At 34.4% G+C, this 18464-nt stretch overlaps 1 protein-coding gene across 2 annotated transcripts in view; it reads right to left on the reverse strand.

The window, feature by feature from the left end:
* The window catches only part of AFF2 (AF4/FMR2 family member 2), a 3001139-nt gene that overhangs the window by 1211267 nt on the left and 1771408 nt on the right, over nucleotides 1-18464 (reverse strand). The window lies entirely within an intron of this gene.

Consider the following 18464-nt stretch of genomic DNA (forward strand, 5'->3'; position numbering starts at 1 on the left):
TTAATTGATACTGAGAACAAAATCAAGAGACAACTAACTGTTATAAGTTTGGATATAGACAAAGCCTTTGACTCCATTAGTTTGTCTTATTTACATAACATTTTTGATAGTTATAATTTTTCCCCAGAATTTACTAATTTAATTCTGAAACTATACAATGAATCTCAAGCATATATTAAAATTGGTTCATGCTTATCATCACCATTAAAAATTCTAAAAGGAACTAAACAAGGATGTCCGATGTCCCCATTATTGTTTGCTCTATCAGTTAGACCTTTTGCTACATATATTAGAAATTATACAAATATAAAAGGATTTTATTTAAATAGGGAATATTGTCCAAAAATCCAGTTATTTACAGATGATATTCTACTAACATCTGGTGATATAGACTTTTCTATACAATATATTATAGATGCTATGAATTACTTTGGAAAAATCTCAGGTCTAAAATTCAACCAAAATAAAACCAAAACATTATTAATCAATAAATAGAACCCTACTAAAGTAGAAAACATTTAATTGGGAAAAATATAATAAATTAAATTAAATTATACCAATCTAATAAGTATAATCACTGATTTAACTAAAAAATGGAACAAAATGTTTTTCACTCTGGAGGACAGACTTACATTAATAAAAATTATTATTTTGCCTAAAACTTTATTCTATACACAATCTTTAATGTTATCCCCACCTAAAAAAATATTTAAACAGATAGATTCCTTATTACTTAAATTTCTTTGGTTTCCATGGAAACCAAGAGTAGGATATAAATGGCATGTTAGAGTCTGGAATAGCAATGGGATTGGATTCCCTAATATTGAATTATACTCTAAATCTGTTAATATTAATATAATGTTACACTGGATAAGTTCTATATTTACTTCTAGTTGGAAACAGCTGCATGGGATCCATATAACTGCTACTAGAAGCACTGAAACTCAAATTAATGATTCATTTGGAATCAGTAAAATATACTGGGTACGTGAGTATTGTCTATACAATAAGAGATTTAGCAACTTCGCATATGGTATAAATCAAAATTTTTGCACAATTAAAAACATAATGGATAATAATTATAATTTAAAACAAACACTCTCTCTTATATTTCCCATAGCCTACACTCCAGATTGTCTAAATTCCTTTCATATTAAAAACATGTCAAATCTTAAAGATAATGAATTAAAATTCTGGCACCAGTTTATAGATAAAAACAAAATTCAATTAATACATTTTCTTTTAGCCAGATATAATGTTAGCCAAGACAATTGGTTATGTTTACAATTACTATGGCAATTTATTGAATGTAAAGTGAGAGTATCAATAAATCTAGAAACAGATTCTATACCAAGGCTTTTACAATTATTTGTGTGTTGTCATTTGATGAACACTGAACATAAACTGAGCATATCACCCATATATAAAATCCTACGTAATGAATTGTTTTCATTTGACTCAGCTTTTTGTAATTACTCTATAAAGGTTAATGGAGAAACTTTGTCAAATGAAAATATGAAACTGTTATTAAATTCAATAAATAACACCACATCGTCATTATATTGGAAATTATTTACCTGGAAATTCATAAATAGAAACTTTTATACTCCACACAAGATTGCACTTATATCCAAAAGTAAAGAAACAAAATGCTGGAGATGTGGTGAAATTCTTGAAGCTAACTGGGTTCATATGTTCATTGAATGTAGAACTCTTACACATTCCTGGAATGACTTTAGACATTTTATAAAAGCTTTGTGGTCAGATAAGTGTCAAATTACTAGTTTTTTGATCTTATTTAATGTATCTACCCCAAGTTTAATTCCCAAATATCAGTTACCAATTCTTTGGTCAATTTTAACTATTGCCAGAAAGATTATTGAATTGGAAAAATAAGCAAGATCTTATTTTTGCTGATTTTATTAGACTAGCAAAATGTGTATGTAAAAAGGAAATGCAAATCATTTGTTATAGAACATCTAATGTAACACACAAAAAAATAGCTTGGCAAAAACTGTAAAATGTATTATAAGTTCATAGGTAGGTACTAGGCTATCTGCCCGAGGGCATTTATAAGCCTAGCCAGTGTGTGTCAGCTTTCGCCATTCCATTGATTAATTAACTGATCCTCTGTCAAACAGAGCCAATGAAGTGATCCCAGGGGTGTAGTTTCGGTTACCGATTCACTCGTCAAGGTTTCTCTTAAAGAGTGTTAGTGAGGGACTCTGCCTAATATAATTTGGAATTTTGTTCCAAAGCATGGGGAGTCTCTGTGACAGGAATCTATCCCTCCAGAATGTTCTATTTATTGTTGTGGTAAGGTTTAGCTCACTAGAGCGTGTGGCTGGTTCTCATTAATAAAGTTACTGTTTGTCATGGATGATTGTATATAGTGTAAATAGTTGTTTATTCGGTATATATTGTATGTTTTGAAATATATTGATTGTTAATGTCTAACTGAAAAATCAAATAAAACATTTTTGAGAAAAAAAGATATAGGTTTGAGTGACTGATGCACAATCAAGGTGAACAGACACTAAAAAAAAGACAGGACAACAAGGAACCATCTAGCTATAGATTGCTATGGTGAATGATCCTCTAACAGATGTCAGAACTTGTTAAACCTCTATAGTGATCTCAAATGATATTTTCAATCTAATGGACTGGTGGCTGTCCCATGGATTGTTTAAATCTCAGGTCTTATTAGAAGATAAGGTAAATATAAGCTGTCAAAACTCATGAACTGTTACTGAGCCCATTGCATATGATATTGAAATATAGAACACACAAAATATTACATGAAAAGATATATAAAATTACACAGTATTGTTGCCCAGGTGTTCTACACTGAAACCCATTGCTACCTAAAATGTTAAAGTGGTTATGTAATGTTTCCCATTATCAACCCACATTCACTAATGAAGTACATCTATTCATTTCTGGGTCTAGAAATGAATGGCTGTCTATGTGAATTCATATGAAATCTGTGAAGTAGAGGAACAGACACTTTCAGAAACTGTTATAATGTGCTTGGTTTATTTGTTTTGTAGTTCCCTGGGAGCAAGGAGAACAACATTATAACTTTGTGAGATTTTATCCCTCTGCTCCAAGGCTTCAGCAACCTCAGACTGTGAATAATAAAGTAGCGGAATATGAGAACTATCCTTGTGTAAAAAATATGAAAAGTGATTAATGGTAATGAATAAATGGGCATTCACTGAAACTACAGTAGTTTTGAATAAGTGTCTTTCAAAAGAAACACTTCAAATTGTTGCAGCTGAAATACACATATAGATAGTCATCCATTTTTCAACACTTCCAGTGTGCATTGGCTTATAGCTACTTAATAGACATGCAGTCCTGGAGACAATTTAAGAACCTTGTCCAAATTTGCAGTTGCCTTAAACCACTAACTAGTTAACTGACTTGCTTTAGGTTACTTTGGAGGCCTTCCTGTATGTATACATTCATAGGTCCTTACAAAGCATGCAGTCCTGGAGACCATTAAGGAATCTTGCCCAAATTCACAACTGCCTAAATGCAAATGTAACTTGCTCAAGGTCACACAGAAGGCATATGAAGGTGGAAAGTTTCAAACCTTGTACCTTTGGAAGAGAAGCAGCTCATTAACAAGTGAGAACTTTATTGGTTTGTACTAGCTGCCATACATAGTTCCCTGATCAATTTCTTGTAGTGCATATGATACATGTTCAGCTTGAAATTATGTATTTATTTGCTTGTTTTAAGAATCAAAAGCTTGTAGTTGTTTATTCATGTGTAGCAAGTTCTGGTTATCGTTTTTGAGAGCTTATGCATTAGTGGAAATGATACAGTGGAGCCATTACGATGGATGTTTTGGTGTTTTAAGGTGCAAGACTTTAAGAAAAAAACATGTGATATTATATTATATTATATTACATTATATTACATTATAGTCTACAACACAAGAAACAATTTCTCCTTCTAGTGTCCACTCTCAATGAATCCATCCTGATCCTGCCTTGATCTTATCATGTTTAACGTGTTGCGTAATGAGTAGCAAGATAAGCTCCAAACATTTTTTTTTTTGTTGGGAGGGGAGAGAAGAGGGTGAGGCTGACCAAGCTACATTGGTCACCTAACGACCAGGCATTCAGCAGTGAAAATCGTCTCTAGATCTAGTCTCAGGAGTGGGTTCCATTATACCTCTTCTGGCTGAGACTCCATATTCTTTGAAGAACAATCATGTGGTTCAAGGCTGCAAAGAGCACCCCAGCTGTGCGAGGCTACAATGCCTTCCACATGTTCAGACCCCAGAATGAGTGTGAAAGAACCAAAAGGTGGAGGTGTATCCATCTTCATTAATGCCAAATACACCTTGACACTGGTAAAACTGTACGATTCTTTTGAGCTAATCCAGGACCAACTAACTATAGATAAAACACCCTACCACATCACTGCCAGTTACAGGTCCCCAACCAAGACTCAAGAGAAGCACACCACCTAGCTGGGCTTACTGGAGTCACTCACTATACAGCCAAATACTTTGGTCATTGGAGATTTCAACTGTCCTTCCACTGACTGGGTGACATACATGAGCATAAACATGCTCGCCCTGGGGTTCGTGGACTTTGTCAATATAGATGCCCAGGAACAGCTACTCTACACCCCCACAAGGAGCTCAAATGTCCTAGACTTAGTACTCACCAACATGGGGAAGGGGTCACTGCACTACCCCCAGTCTGTTGCCCTCCCAACTAAGGTCAGACCATAAGTCTGTCTCGTTTGAAGTAATGGTCAGACCTGACACCCCCACAGGAGTAAAATAACTGAAAAATTTCTCCAAAGGAAACTACAGCCTAGTAGCAGATTATATAAAAAATGTCAAACCCCCTACTAACACAACCACCAATGACTCCTATGCAGAGGAGTACACAAATGCCCTGTATAACCACCTAAACAACTGTGTACACTTGGCTGTATCTGTCTGGATCAAAACCAGGTCCTCCAGAAAAAAACAAGCCACCCTGGTGGACCTCAAGTATAAATAGGTTATATAACAAAAGGAAGAAACTAACATCTAAGAACTCACTCAGCAGAAGAAGAATAACCTCCACAGCTTGAACAAACAAATTCGATATCTTGTAAAGTCCTCTAAAGCTAGTTAAGAAGCTAAATTACAGTCCCTAGCTAAAGACAATCATAAGACATTCTTTAGCTACATCTTAAATCTAAAAGGGAACATCCAACTATGTGCCGAACATATAGTGGATGGTACCTCTCATACTGAACCTGATGAAATTTCAAACCTGCTAGCTGACAGATTTGGGGCAAACTTTACCCCCCCCCCCCCGTCCCCACCAGCAATACCCTAAAGCATACCTGACACCAGTCCTCTGGCCTTGTATCTCCAAAGAGCAGATCATATCTGCAATTTCCAAGGCCAAAAACACAGCTTCTATTGGACCAGATAACATCCTAGGCTGCTTACTAAACAATCTATAACAAGACCTAGTGGAACCACTTGGCATTCTCTTTAACCTCAGATAGAGGACTGGCTTTGTTCCAGCAGAGTGGAGAATGGCAACAGTAATCCCCTTGCACAAAGGATCCATCAACTGACCCTGGGAACTATACACCCATGAGCCTAACCAGCCTTATCTGCAAGGTCATGGAAAGGATAATGGAGCTTATCAACAAGGACATAGATGAATTTCAAACTCTTGACCTGACCAAGTTTGTCTTTGTTAAGAGTAAATCATGCTTATTGAACCTGGTGGGCTTCTTCTAGACTGTCACCAAAGTCCTGGATGAAGGCAAAACAGAACATACTGCCTATCTTGATTTAGCCAAAGCTTTTGACACAATCCCCCACTCAGGTATTATTGAGAAACTTTCCCAGCTGGGGATAAACTCATACATCACTAGATGGGTAGCCAACTGGCTCACTAACAAAATCCATACTGTCAAAGTTGGGGATTTCACCTCTACCAGTAGACCAGTTACCAGTGGCATACCACAAGGATCTCTGCTGGGCCCTCTACTGTTTGTAATCTATTTCTCAGAAGTCCAGGTAACAGTAGATGGCCTGTGGCTTACCAAGTGATGATTGCAAACTGGGTGGAATCAGTGAGTCCACAAATGATGTTAACATATTACAAAAGGGGCTAACACTGACAAATAATTGTTGCAAAGCCCCAGACTAAAACTAAACACAAAAAATGCATTATTATCCCCTTTGGCAAAGAGGAAGTCCCTGCAAATTACAGTACTGACAGCACCCCGTAAACTCAAACCCAGTGATGCAAGACTTGGGAACACAGGTTGATAGCAATCTAAACTTCGATCACCACTTGTCTAGAGAAGTAAGGAAAGCCTTCTATGTTGAGTATTGCATTCATAAGGGCATCACATCCAGGACTCAGGATGTTATAACTCTTCTGTACTCGTACCTCATCAGACCACTAAGAGAGTGCAATGCTACCTTTTGCATGTACCTCACCAGACATCTGCAGCAGCAAGAGAGACCACAGATGTTTCTCACCAAGAAAATTCAGGGCCTCCAAAACATGACCTACATGGAAAGACTGAAAGCCCTGTCACTGTACTCTGTATCCTACAAGCTGCTGAGAGGTAACTTGCACCTGGATTACAGAGCAGTATCTGACCCTGTCTTAATGGAAATGCTACAAATCAGCAAATCAAATGGGACAAGAGTAACTCGCTCCAGGGATCTCAACCTAGCCTGTGACATTAACAAAACATGCTGGAGATATTGATATATCCCCCAGAGATTTATGCTCCTCTGGAATAAATGCCCAATTCACATGAAGCAGAACTCCTCAATGACCTTATTCAAGCACAACATAGACAACTGGATGGGAGACCGTAAATTCACCCTGGGTTGACACCTATGTCACTCATGGACAGGGGCAATTGGTGCTGATCATAGGCTTGCTCTGCGAATAATGACCATCTAACCATAGTCAGTTAGGAAACATGGGTATTACATTGTGGTGTTACTTTATTTTATTCTTACTAAAGTGTCGGCCATTTTCTGCTGAGGTTGGATTGTTATTTTACTATTTATTTTTTGGTGAGGTTTCGGTGTTTGCACATCTTTATTGTATTCCTAGGCTTGTAAAGGGCCTAGAGCCATTAGGCTAGTAACCTCCTATAAACCTGTGAACCTATGAAGTCAGTTCCTTGGTATGATATAGTTGCTAACAGGGCAAACTTAAGGTGATTACAAGTTGCAAAGAGGAAGATTCTGTATATTGTTTGTGCATGTGCACTCAGAACATGGTCAGTCTTCAATGTTCTTGGACACTGTGGCAACAGTGCTTGATAGGGTACCATCTATTGACTCCATATCTACTGAGCCTACAGGTCAAACACGGTACTAATCCATCAGTCGATCACCATGTGGTTGTAGGTTTTGTTATCCAGCTGCAGCAGCATCTGGACAGGCACAGAAAATCCAAGCACATCACAGAATTATCTTAGGAATGTCAAACAGATGCTTCTTGGTTGACAGAGTTGAACTCAAAACATTACAAGGCATTTATATATATATATATATATATATATATATATATATACATATGTATAAATTTAGCTTTAAAATGTCATGGCTGCAGTGTGTGACACTCAGATATGTGAAAGTCAGTTTGCACATATTTGTATTAGCAAAAAAAAAAAATATGCCAAAGTCACAACAGCGAATGGTAGTGTGTTTTCGCTGTTGTGAATTTGGCATTTTGTGTGGAGATCACACTATAGTGGGGATCAGGAAATGTATCCTTTACCACATGGTAGTGTGATCTTGGAGTTTGTATATATAAGTAGCAGGGGGTGTGGGGCACTGGATGTCGAGGTAAGTTAGAAAAATATCAGCAATTCGATTTCGAATTGTTGAAATTTTTGTTTCGTTATATTGATTGGTTGCTATCATAAATTTTGACAATGTTTTTTGAGTATGTCATTACTCACAAAAAACATTTTCAAAATAAATTTTGATAGTAAACCATATATATATATATATATATATATATATATATATATATATATATATAGGGCTTGCCCCCCTGCTTATATGTAGTGTAGGGTTATGTGATTTGTGTGCTGTGGGTGGAATGGTGTGTGTGTTATGTGGTGTATGGTGTATGTATGTTCGTGATTTTGTGATTCGTGATTGTGAATGGTTCGTCTTCATAGTTTTGAAATGCTGAAATTCGAGATTTCAGCATTTTGAGATATGAAGTGAAACCACACACACACACACACACACACACACACACACACACACACACACACACACACACACACACACACACACACACAAGGAAAGGTTAAACATAGAGACTGAACACTGATCAACACTTCTGTGGTTGAAATAGTGGCAAAGAGTTGTGGCCAGAAGTTGTGGAGATAAACATAACACCCGCTAGTAGACGCTTTTTTTTTTAAGAGAAGCTGTTAAGTTAAGAATGAAGACTTTCATGTAATCCTAACAACACTGAGGGGGCCTCCACATCTGAAAAATAAAACATTTTTTTGAGACCGTAAGAAATATCTTCTTAATAGTTACAAAGAGGTTCTATCAAACTATTCTGTGATTCGGGTGGGGGTGAGCGTTTGCTCTGGTTGTATCAGCAAAGATGGGGAGATGTTGTTTTTGACTGTGGACATTACCCGGTGAACATGACTTTCTTTAAGAAAGCAGCACCAGAAGCAACTAAATGAACTGTGACCATTTCTATTTATGAGGTCATTATGGCAATTAAAAAGTTCCAATGGTAACAAGATGCCAGAAAAGTTGATGAGACAGGCCTGGGAATGCAGACGATGGTGGATATTGTTAGGAGTCATGGTTAATAAACATTTTTAAACATTTTTTAATGTTGCATAAAAGACAGGGTTAATGCCTTTGGTTCAGCAAACATGGGTGGTGACCATCATTTTCAAGACAGAAAAACTTAGGAATGTGTGCTCCAAGTACAGATGTACCACAGCTTTCGGCCTCCACAGGAAACTGCATTTCAGGATGCTAGAAAGGCAACCAGGAATTGATCCTCTAATTCAGGACTAGCATTGTGAATTTTGACCTGCCTGTGCAACAGTGGCTCAACTTGATGTGCTTGAGTGGATACTTAAGGTGTCATAGCAGTTTCCCCTGTATTGTTTACATGTCTTCTGTGGACCTGCAGAAAACATATGACCATGTACCCCAAAATGCCATGACAGATATATTTGGACAGCATAGGTTTTCAGGTCACTGCTATTGGAAGCATAGCTATGGCAAGGTGATCCCAGGCACAAAGTGTTGGGAAGAAGCAATTGGTCATCCATCATCCTGTTTTTTTCTTTTTTGGCTGTTCAGTTTAGAAGAGAGGGGACATTCCTTGAGAATGTCTAGGGGACCCACATGATAAGCTGGGGAATGTTGCAGATAATGGGGAGGTTTTGTCTACTCTGCTGAGCTTGGCACCAATATGCCCCTCAGTAAAGCCAGTAGTTTGATAAATGGATGGACATCCATGGAGTCCTTCTTACAATAAGTAAGGCCATCGGTATAATGCCTGCTAAAAAGGGTTGTCTTTTATGTTTCTTGGGGATTTGGGATTTAAACAGAACACTTTTATATGTTTTTTACCTTCAGAAGGAAATGTCTAAATGCAACATTATTTTTTAGAATAAGGACTTCTTTTATGCTATGTTATTAAAAACAATGGGCCCCAGATTTGACCACCCTTCCTAGAATTAAACAGACAATGTTAAATGCATTGTCATCACCCACTCCCAATCCTGCTATATATACAGAGAGAGAGAGAGAATAGCAAACCAAACAAAGTAATGTTAGTAAGTCAGGTGTCTTTCATTTTGTCCATCTCAGACCATTACTTTATAAGGCTGCCCACAGCTCTCAATGAATCAGTGACAAATCTCAACAAAATCAGGCACAAATCCAGACATAATAAGGGACACTTTTAGAATATTAATACTATTAATCTGAAACATTGACAGTACAAGAGAATGTGAAATAATATAGATTTTCTGAAGTAAAATAAGTTTTGTATGTTTAATTATTGTCATTATTTATTAAACGTAATTCACCACCTTTCCTCCAAAAGTCACCAGTTTTAGAAGGGTTTAAGAGGAAGAGGAACAGAGCTAAAATATGAGCCAAAATCAGATAGAGTTGAGAGTTAATGGGTTGCCTTCCTCCCAGATATCCCAAGTGGGACACATGAGGTGTGGCCAAATACATGACACCATAGTAGGTGTCACCCAGACTACACTTCAACAGCTCTGGAGCAAATTGAATTAACCTGGGAGTTCCCCGGCACTGCAAAACCCACAGAAGCCATTCGATACATATATGTGATGTATTCTTCATTGCCAGCTCTTTAAACAAATCTGGAACCTAGCTGGTTTCCTTCCTCTTACAGCACACGCTGCTTGCACCTACTGCCTGGGATACTGTAACACAGCAGTGATGTCACAGAGAATGGAACTGTGCACTGACAGTCTGCCTACCATGCGAGTTACCCAAGTACATATCCCAAGACAAAGTGTCAGTGAGCAGTACTGTTGTCCAACATGCAACAAGACTTACTGGAAGTGAAGTCATCATGCCATTACAAAAATAATAATGAGGTGGAACCTAGATGGCTGAGAGTAGTGTATTTTGAGAGCTCCATAAACTAGTATAATAATATAGGAAAATTTTATTATATTCAAGTTTAAAACATCAGAAATCTATAGATAAACTAGTAAACTTACATAAGTATCCATTTTCCTGGAGATATAAAACAAATTTCCTGTCAAGTAACTTGGAGATATATTGAGTCACTGAATATGAACAACTCAAGGAATTCTCATCCAGATGCTGCTTTGAAAAAGAACTGCAATTGATGACATCTATCTTACATAAACTATCTTTGAAGATGGATGGCTTTAAAATGACTTGGAAAACCTCAAATTAAATTCTCAAAAACAGACTGATACTCTTAAGGAACTATTACAGCAACACTATACAATAATAACAAATATAGAGACTTCTCTAAATGACATTGAAGGGAGACTCAAGGAGGAAGAATTCCAAAAAGAATTTCTGCTTAAAAAGAGTACATGGCTGCTTAACAAAATAGATGACTTAGAAAACAGGGAAAGGAGAAACAACATAAGGATCTTTGGTCTGCCTGAAAACACTGAAGGAGAAGGCATTATTTCATTCTTAACAACCTGGATTCCTGAAATTTAGACTTGAAAGAGGGACTTTCATTTGGAATTGAAAGGCCGTATAGAGCACTGAGGAAACCTGCTTCTAACTCAACAAATACTCCACCTAGATCCATAGTTATAAAATTTCTTTCATTTCTGGACAAGGAACGAATATTAAAATCTGCTTGGAGAAAATCACCCTTAAAATACAATCAAAGCCTGATAAGGTTTGACAATGATTATTCTTCCAGAATACTAGAACAAAGGAAAAAAGTCTGGCCAATAATAAAACTGTTGAAACAAAACATTAAAGCACAGCTGGCCTTTCCAGCCAAGATAAAAATACATTTTGCCAATGAGATGAGAACCTTTAATGACTTAGAAGAAGCTACTATATTCATCAAAAACAACAACATAGTGTCTATCCCAGAAGAAATGGAATGGATGGCTCCTACTCTTAAAAGAATAAAAAAAAAACAAATCCTTGGACTGATGCTAGAAAGAAGAAACAAAAAAATGATTCCAAGATAGCTGTCCCAAAAAATAACTCTTACAACTACATCTCTCAAAGTATCAACTGATAGGGTACATCACTTACCATCTGTTTTTATTTAAAAAAGGAGAGTTTCTTAAACAACTGAGAAACAGTAATGATTTATTCAGAATGTTCAAAGAGTCCAATAATTCTTCACAAACAAAGATGGGTTACTATTTACATTATATATAAGCCAAACAAAGCAACATATAATACAAACATAGAAGTTTCTGTTCCCCTACTTGAACTCAATAAATACTTATCTTGTTCATTTTTCATTGATTTTACTTATGATAATTTAATTAATTAACTAATTCAACAAGGTGCCATTCATCACAGTCCAGACTCAAATGTAACAAATTAACATCATATATAATAGCAGTAACAGTAGAGTGTTTTGAAAAAAAAATACTGCCATGGAGACTAATGCCTTCTTCTTTTAAAGTATGATTTAGAAATGTCATGTATATCCTGATTAAATAATAGTAGCAAGCTCTTAGTACAAATGTCAACATTATTCTGTCTAACTATAGTTAATATCAATTATGGCAGGTATCACAGCTATGAGTGCTGTTTGATCAATCCTGATATGGTGTGCGTGGATGTGGCCGTGTCTGGCAGCTAGTACAAATGTCATTATTAGTCTGTCTAAACATAGTTAATATCAATTATGGCAGGCATCATAGCTCTGAGTGCTGTTTAATCGATCCTGAGGTGGTGTGCGTGGATGCGGCCATGTCTGGCAGCTAGTACAGGTGTCATTGTTGTTCTGTCCAAGCATGATTGATGTCAGTTGTGGTGAATCCTGGCTTTGAGTGCTGTTTGATTGGGCCTGACATGGTGTGTGTGTGGATGCAGCTATGTCTGGCAGCTGTTGTATGTTGCCATTTTCATCTCCGGGAAGATGTGGGTTGTGGCTTGTGGTCAAGGTTTACTGATGCTTGTGTATTAGGAAGAGACATTTGGTGTTTTGGCCTGGATCCAGGGGAACAGGCTGGATAGAATTGTGATTTGGGATATTTTGGCAGAGAATGGTTTGTTTGTACATCTGCTAAATGAGAGGTGGGAGGGCTGGAGGAGTGTGTCGTCTCTTGTTCTGGCAGCTTGTTGGGAGGTTCTGTTTGCTCTCTGTTCTTTTCCTAGATGCTGCCTCGCTGAAAGAGAGGGAATTTAGGCTTGAAGTTGCAGTGAAGTGAAGCTTTGCTTCAGGTGTATCGTGAGCCTCTGGTATGCAGTACATAGACACATTAACAAAAACAGATGCTCCCAGGCTGCTATGGTAATGGAGACAGAGTGACAATAATGCTTAACGGCTCTGAGGAGCCTCCAAGATGATTCTTGGCAATGACGTTTTTGGTTTTAAAAAATATATATACAATAAAAGGGCTTTTTTAAACCACATGTACACATACAAATGGTCTCTCAACACTTTGTTTAGCTCATTAAGTTAATTCTTGATAAAAAATAAAAACACGCACAATAGTTATGTAATGTATGATTTTAGTAAATCTAGACATAAAATATATAACCGTCATATAAGATGAAGCAGTCTGCTAAATTTAGATATTAAAGAAAGGATGTAATAACATGGACTTGTGTATAATAACACTACTGTCTTAACTTGTCATAAATGATATACACTACACTGAACATCAAGGGGAAGCATGATGATTTTCTTATATATGGAAATATGCATAACAAGTCATGTAATTGCTTTAACTTGAATTGTAGGTTTTGTAACCCATCTTGACCATATATAATACTTAAGCGGTTACCAAGGTAACTAATGTTTTATACATGACATCAAACTGACAAAGTTGTTCAAGAGAAACAATAGAAGCCTTAACTTGAAATGTCACAGAATGTACCAATCATATTCTGAACAAATAGTATTAAATTGACAACAGACAGCTTAATAACATGGGCTTGAGTATAACACTACTGTTTTAACTTGTCATACATGACCAACACTATATTGAACATCAAGGGGAAGCATGATGATTTTTTCATATAAGTAAATGTGCATAACAAGTCATGTAATTGCTTTAACTTGAAATGTGGTTTTATAACACATCTTAACCATACACAATACTTAATCTGTTATCAAGGTAACTAATGTTTTATACATATCAAACTGACAACGTTGTTCAAGGGAAACAATAGAAGCCTGAACTAAAACTGTAACAATCACATTCTGAACAAATAGTATTAAATTGACAATAATCACTCAGTTTAATCTTTGCTGATTATACAAAATAGAATACTGCCATTTAAATCTGAAAACTTTCAGTATATATCATAAAATGGCAATTTATGAATATGGAAAGGTAACTTGTAATCATTAATCACAATAAGTAAATTTGTTTTTAACCTATAATTTCATGCATTTTTTAATAATAAATGACAGATATGAAAATCTTTGTGTGTGGGAAATGGGGGGGGGGAAGAGAGATGCACTGATAATTAAAATGCACTAACTTTAATCAATGTTTACATAAAGCAAGCTTGATGCTTTAAGTAAGTTAGCAACAAAGTGATTCCTTAAATGCTGGTAAAGTAAAATACATTGTATTATAAACATTAGGTATAAATATTATTACCATCTATTTATATTAAGTAATAAGATTTGAAAGACTACATCAGTAAGGGTAAATATGTTAAAAGGCTGTGTGCTATAATCTTTTACTGAGGTTTTATATATGATACATCCTACTTTACTATGATTGAATTGCTTGTCATCTATCTTTCATGTAAATATTAATTGCTTATACAATAAGTAGACATTTATATTGTATTAGAATTCTATCTAATCTACAATAGTACTATATCTGTTCAAAATAATATAAATATTGCTTATTCCTATTACAAATATTCTCCATATGATAATTCAATTTATGGAGCTCAGATGTTCTGGATTGTCAAGGTATGAGTGATATTCTGATGGACTTAGGTTTATCCATCAGATTAGGAATAATTTTCATTCCATGGCTAGTGCGGATCTTAGTTTTGTTAACATTTATTGATTTAAATTTATTTCACAAAAACATTTTTAGTATGCCTGACCAAAACATTACTTTACTGGTAAACACTCAAAGTATAACATTGATAATTTCCTTTAAACGCTCAAACATATACCTTACAGTTATCAGAGGAAAATGTTTAATAGTCACAATAAAACAAAAAATACATAGTCTAAATAACCATTTAACTTTATATTTAAATACCTTTAAATAATCCTAGCAAGAGATCAAATCTACTGAAATATTTAAAACTGAACAAAGCACAAATTGGCTTCCTTCAAGAAACTTATTTCAAAACAAATGACAATTACAAATAGAATCCTAAAAATATATGATATTGGTGCAATCCACTTATAAGACAAAGACAAAAGGGGTAACAATTTTATGGAAAACAAATGTGATTAACCCAGAAATCATTTATAAGTATGAAGATAAAGAAGGCCTTTTGGCATTAGTAATAGTTAAATATAATAAAAAAATTGGACCCTAGCCAATCTATACTGGTTCCCAGGTATTGGATCAGGAACTATTAAAAAACACTTGGATTTCATTTCCAATAATTATAAAGGCAACTTAATGTTAGGAGGAGATTTTAACTGTATATGTGATATTTCTGAAACTACAAATAAAAGACTGCTGCATTAAACAAGTGGGTAGAATCATTTCATCTTGTAGATACTTTCAGATTTAAAGAAGATAAATCTTTGTTGTTTTCCCATCAGGATCACAAATTTGGCACCCAAACTAGAATTGATAAAATATTTGCTGCCCATGACTTTCACTCTAAAATCATTAATTTCTCAATCACCTCCCTGCCCCTTTTCAGACCACAGTTCATTGATACTAAAACTTCAAAATGGTACAAACCATTAATCTTTAACTCCAGAATTCCAGCATATATAACTAAAATTAAAGAGTTCAAACCCTGGTTATTATCTGAATTACAGTTCTTCTTGGATATTAATTACACCACAGAGATAAATAAAATAATGATATGGGACTTGTTAAAAGCTTACATACATGGTAAAACCCTAATTTGGTATAAAAAGAAAATCAGAGAATGGGATTCTGAATTATTAGACCTACAATCCAAATTTTGTCAGTAAAAGCTGTAAAAAATCAAATTCCTTCAGAGATGAAAAAGAAAGTAGAAGTATTAAACAATAAATACAACAAAATTCTGTCACATAAAACTAGTTTAGCTTTAGTAAAATTAAAAATTAATACCTTGGCCATTTCTCCCAAATATCTACATAATTTATCCACAAGAATCAAAATACAATCAAAAGCTAATAACATTAAAAGTACCTCCCATGAAAAGAAAGGGAAAAATGTCTCGGATATAGGTGACATTCTTGATGCCTAAAGAAATCACTATATGGAACAGTTCCAAAAAGAAAATATACATATCGATCAATTAAATCTAGATGAAACATGTTCTAATATGTAAAAAAAAAAAAAAAAACAGAAAAATTAAAACTAGATCTGCAAGCAACCATATCCTACAAAAAATACAGATACAATAAAAGAGGGTAAAATAATAAAGCTCCAGGTATAGACGGCATAACTATGGACATATATATAAACTTTTTCCTTCAATGATACTATCCCTCCTCCATAAAACTCTATTAGAAATTCAGTCACAAGCTTTAATACCACCCTCTTGGAGATATTCCTTAATCACATGAATCCTAAAGGAAAACACATCCCCAAACCTCTGTACCTCATATAGACCTATATCATTATTAAAATGACTACAAGATATTTATGACAATATTAACTAACAGAATGAAAATACCACTATCCAAAACAATAAATAAGGATCAAATTAGATTTATATATCATAGACACACACATGACAATACTAAAAGGATAATTTCTTTTATAGATTATATTAAAGAAAATAAACACTTATAACTGACTTAGATATAAAGAAAGCCTTTGATTCCCTAAATTGGGACTATTTATTCAAAATTCTGGTGTTATTTGAATTTCACCCATCCTTTGTTCATCTACTAAAGACTATATATACAAATAATTTAGCGTATGTTAAGCTAGGTCCTTTCACCTCTGAATCTGTACATATAACAAAGGGTACTAAACAAGGATGTTCCATGTCACTGATTCTGTTTGCTTTGGCTATTGAAATATTGGCATATTCAATACATAACAATACAAAAATCAAAGGAGTAGATGTTTATGAGCAATACAATTCTAAAGAAATGCTCTTTGCTGATGACATATTAACATTATCCAATACAAAAGAGACATTAGAAAACTTAGATATTTTAACTGACACATTTTACAGGACTTCAGGACTCCATTTCAATAAATCAAAATAAAAATGTTTATTTTTAAATAAAAAAACAAAAGAATCGCAGATGAAGGGGAATCACATTATAAGGAAACAAGAATCTACCTGAAAATATCTAGGAATTGAGTTATGCAAGGATAATAATGAATTAGTCTCAAAAAAACTACAATAATATCATCAATACAATTAAAATCTCTGTGTAAAAGTGGAACAAAATAATATTAACATTTGAAGATAGACTACAGTTAATAAGAATGGTTTTACTACCCAAGATTCTATATATAGCTTTGGCAATACAACTGTAATCCAGAAAGGAATATACTCAAAGAAATAAACTCATGCCTAATAAAATGTTTATGGTTTCCCAAAAGAAACAGAATAGCGTTATCATATCAGACCATGGAAACAGGGAGTATTAAACTTTCCTGATATAGAAATATAGATAAAAGCATCAATATCTAAAACAATCTCAGAATGGATAAATCCAAATTACTCTGCAAATTGAAAATTATTACTAACTATAATATCTATAAATGAATTTGATTTACAAAAAAAATTCAAATGACAGATAAAAACAATTTGCCATGGCACATATTATGTATTAGTATGCAATATAACATAACTAAGTCCACTAAAACTTGTATGATTAATTATTACATTGACTCAGTTAGGAAAATTATTAATGCAAATATAGATTTAAAAATCTGATTTGATCTTTTAACACCATTCATAGTTACATAGAGCTATCCGCATAAAATATACAGAGAAATAATTAATTCCTGGAAACAGAAAGGATTTGTTTGTTGGTTTCAATGTATCAAAGAACTAAAAGTTCTGGATATGCAAACAATAGAAACAGCATACAAAATTCCACAACAAGATTGGCTAACTATCCAAAGCATTCTGACGTATTCGCAAGATTTATGCAGAATAATTAGTAATTCTTCATTTAAAGAAATACCTAAACTTACAAAATACATATATGAAATCATATATAATGATTATGACATGGGAAATAGTATTTCAAAATTTTACAAGATATTAATAAATTATAAAACAACACCCAAATCCTCATATTGGAATTATATAACAAAAGGATACTCATTACAGCTAACTGAAGAAATTAAATCAAATATTTTATTATCAATAAAACATACATCCTTTACACAATCCTGGAAAGTTTTTAATTGGAAATGCTTGCACAGAGCATTCTTAACTCCAGATAGAATTACTAAAATTAATTCTTCCACAAAGGGAATATGTTGGAGGTGTGAGCAAATACAAAATTGGATTCACATTTGTTTTGACTGTGTTAAAATTAAGCCATTTTGGAATGGTATTAAAAACTTTTTACAAACTTTATTTAATGAATCGTTTAACTTATCTAAAG

Source organism: Protopterus annectens, chromosome 15.part0, assembly GCF_019279795.1.
Source record: "Protopterus annectens isolate FY-2018-M chromosome 15.part0, PAN1.0, whole genome shotgun sequence".
NCBI classification, from domain to species: Eukaryota; Metazoa; Chordata; order Ceratodontiformes; family Protopteridae; genus Protopterus; species Protopterus annectens.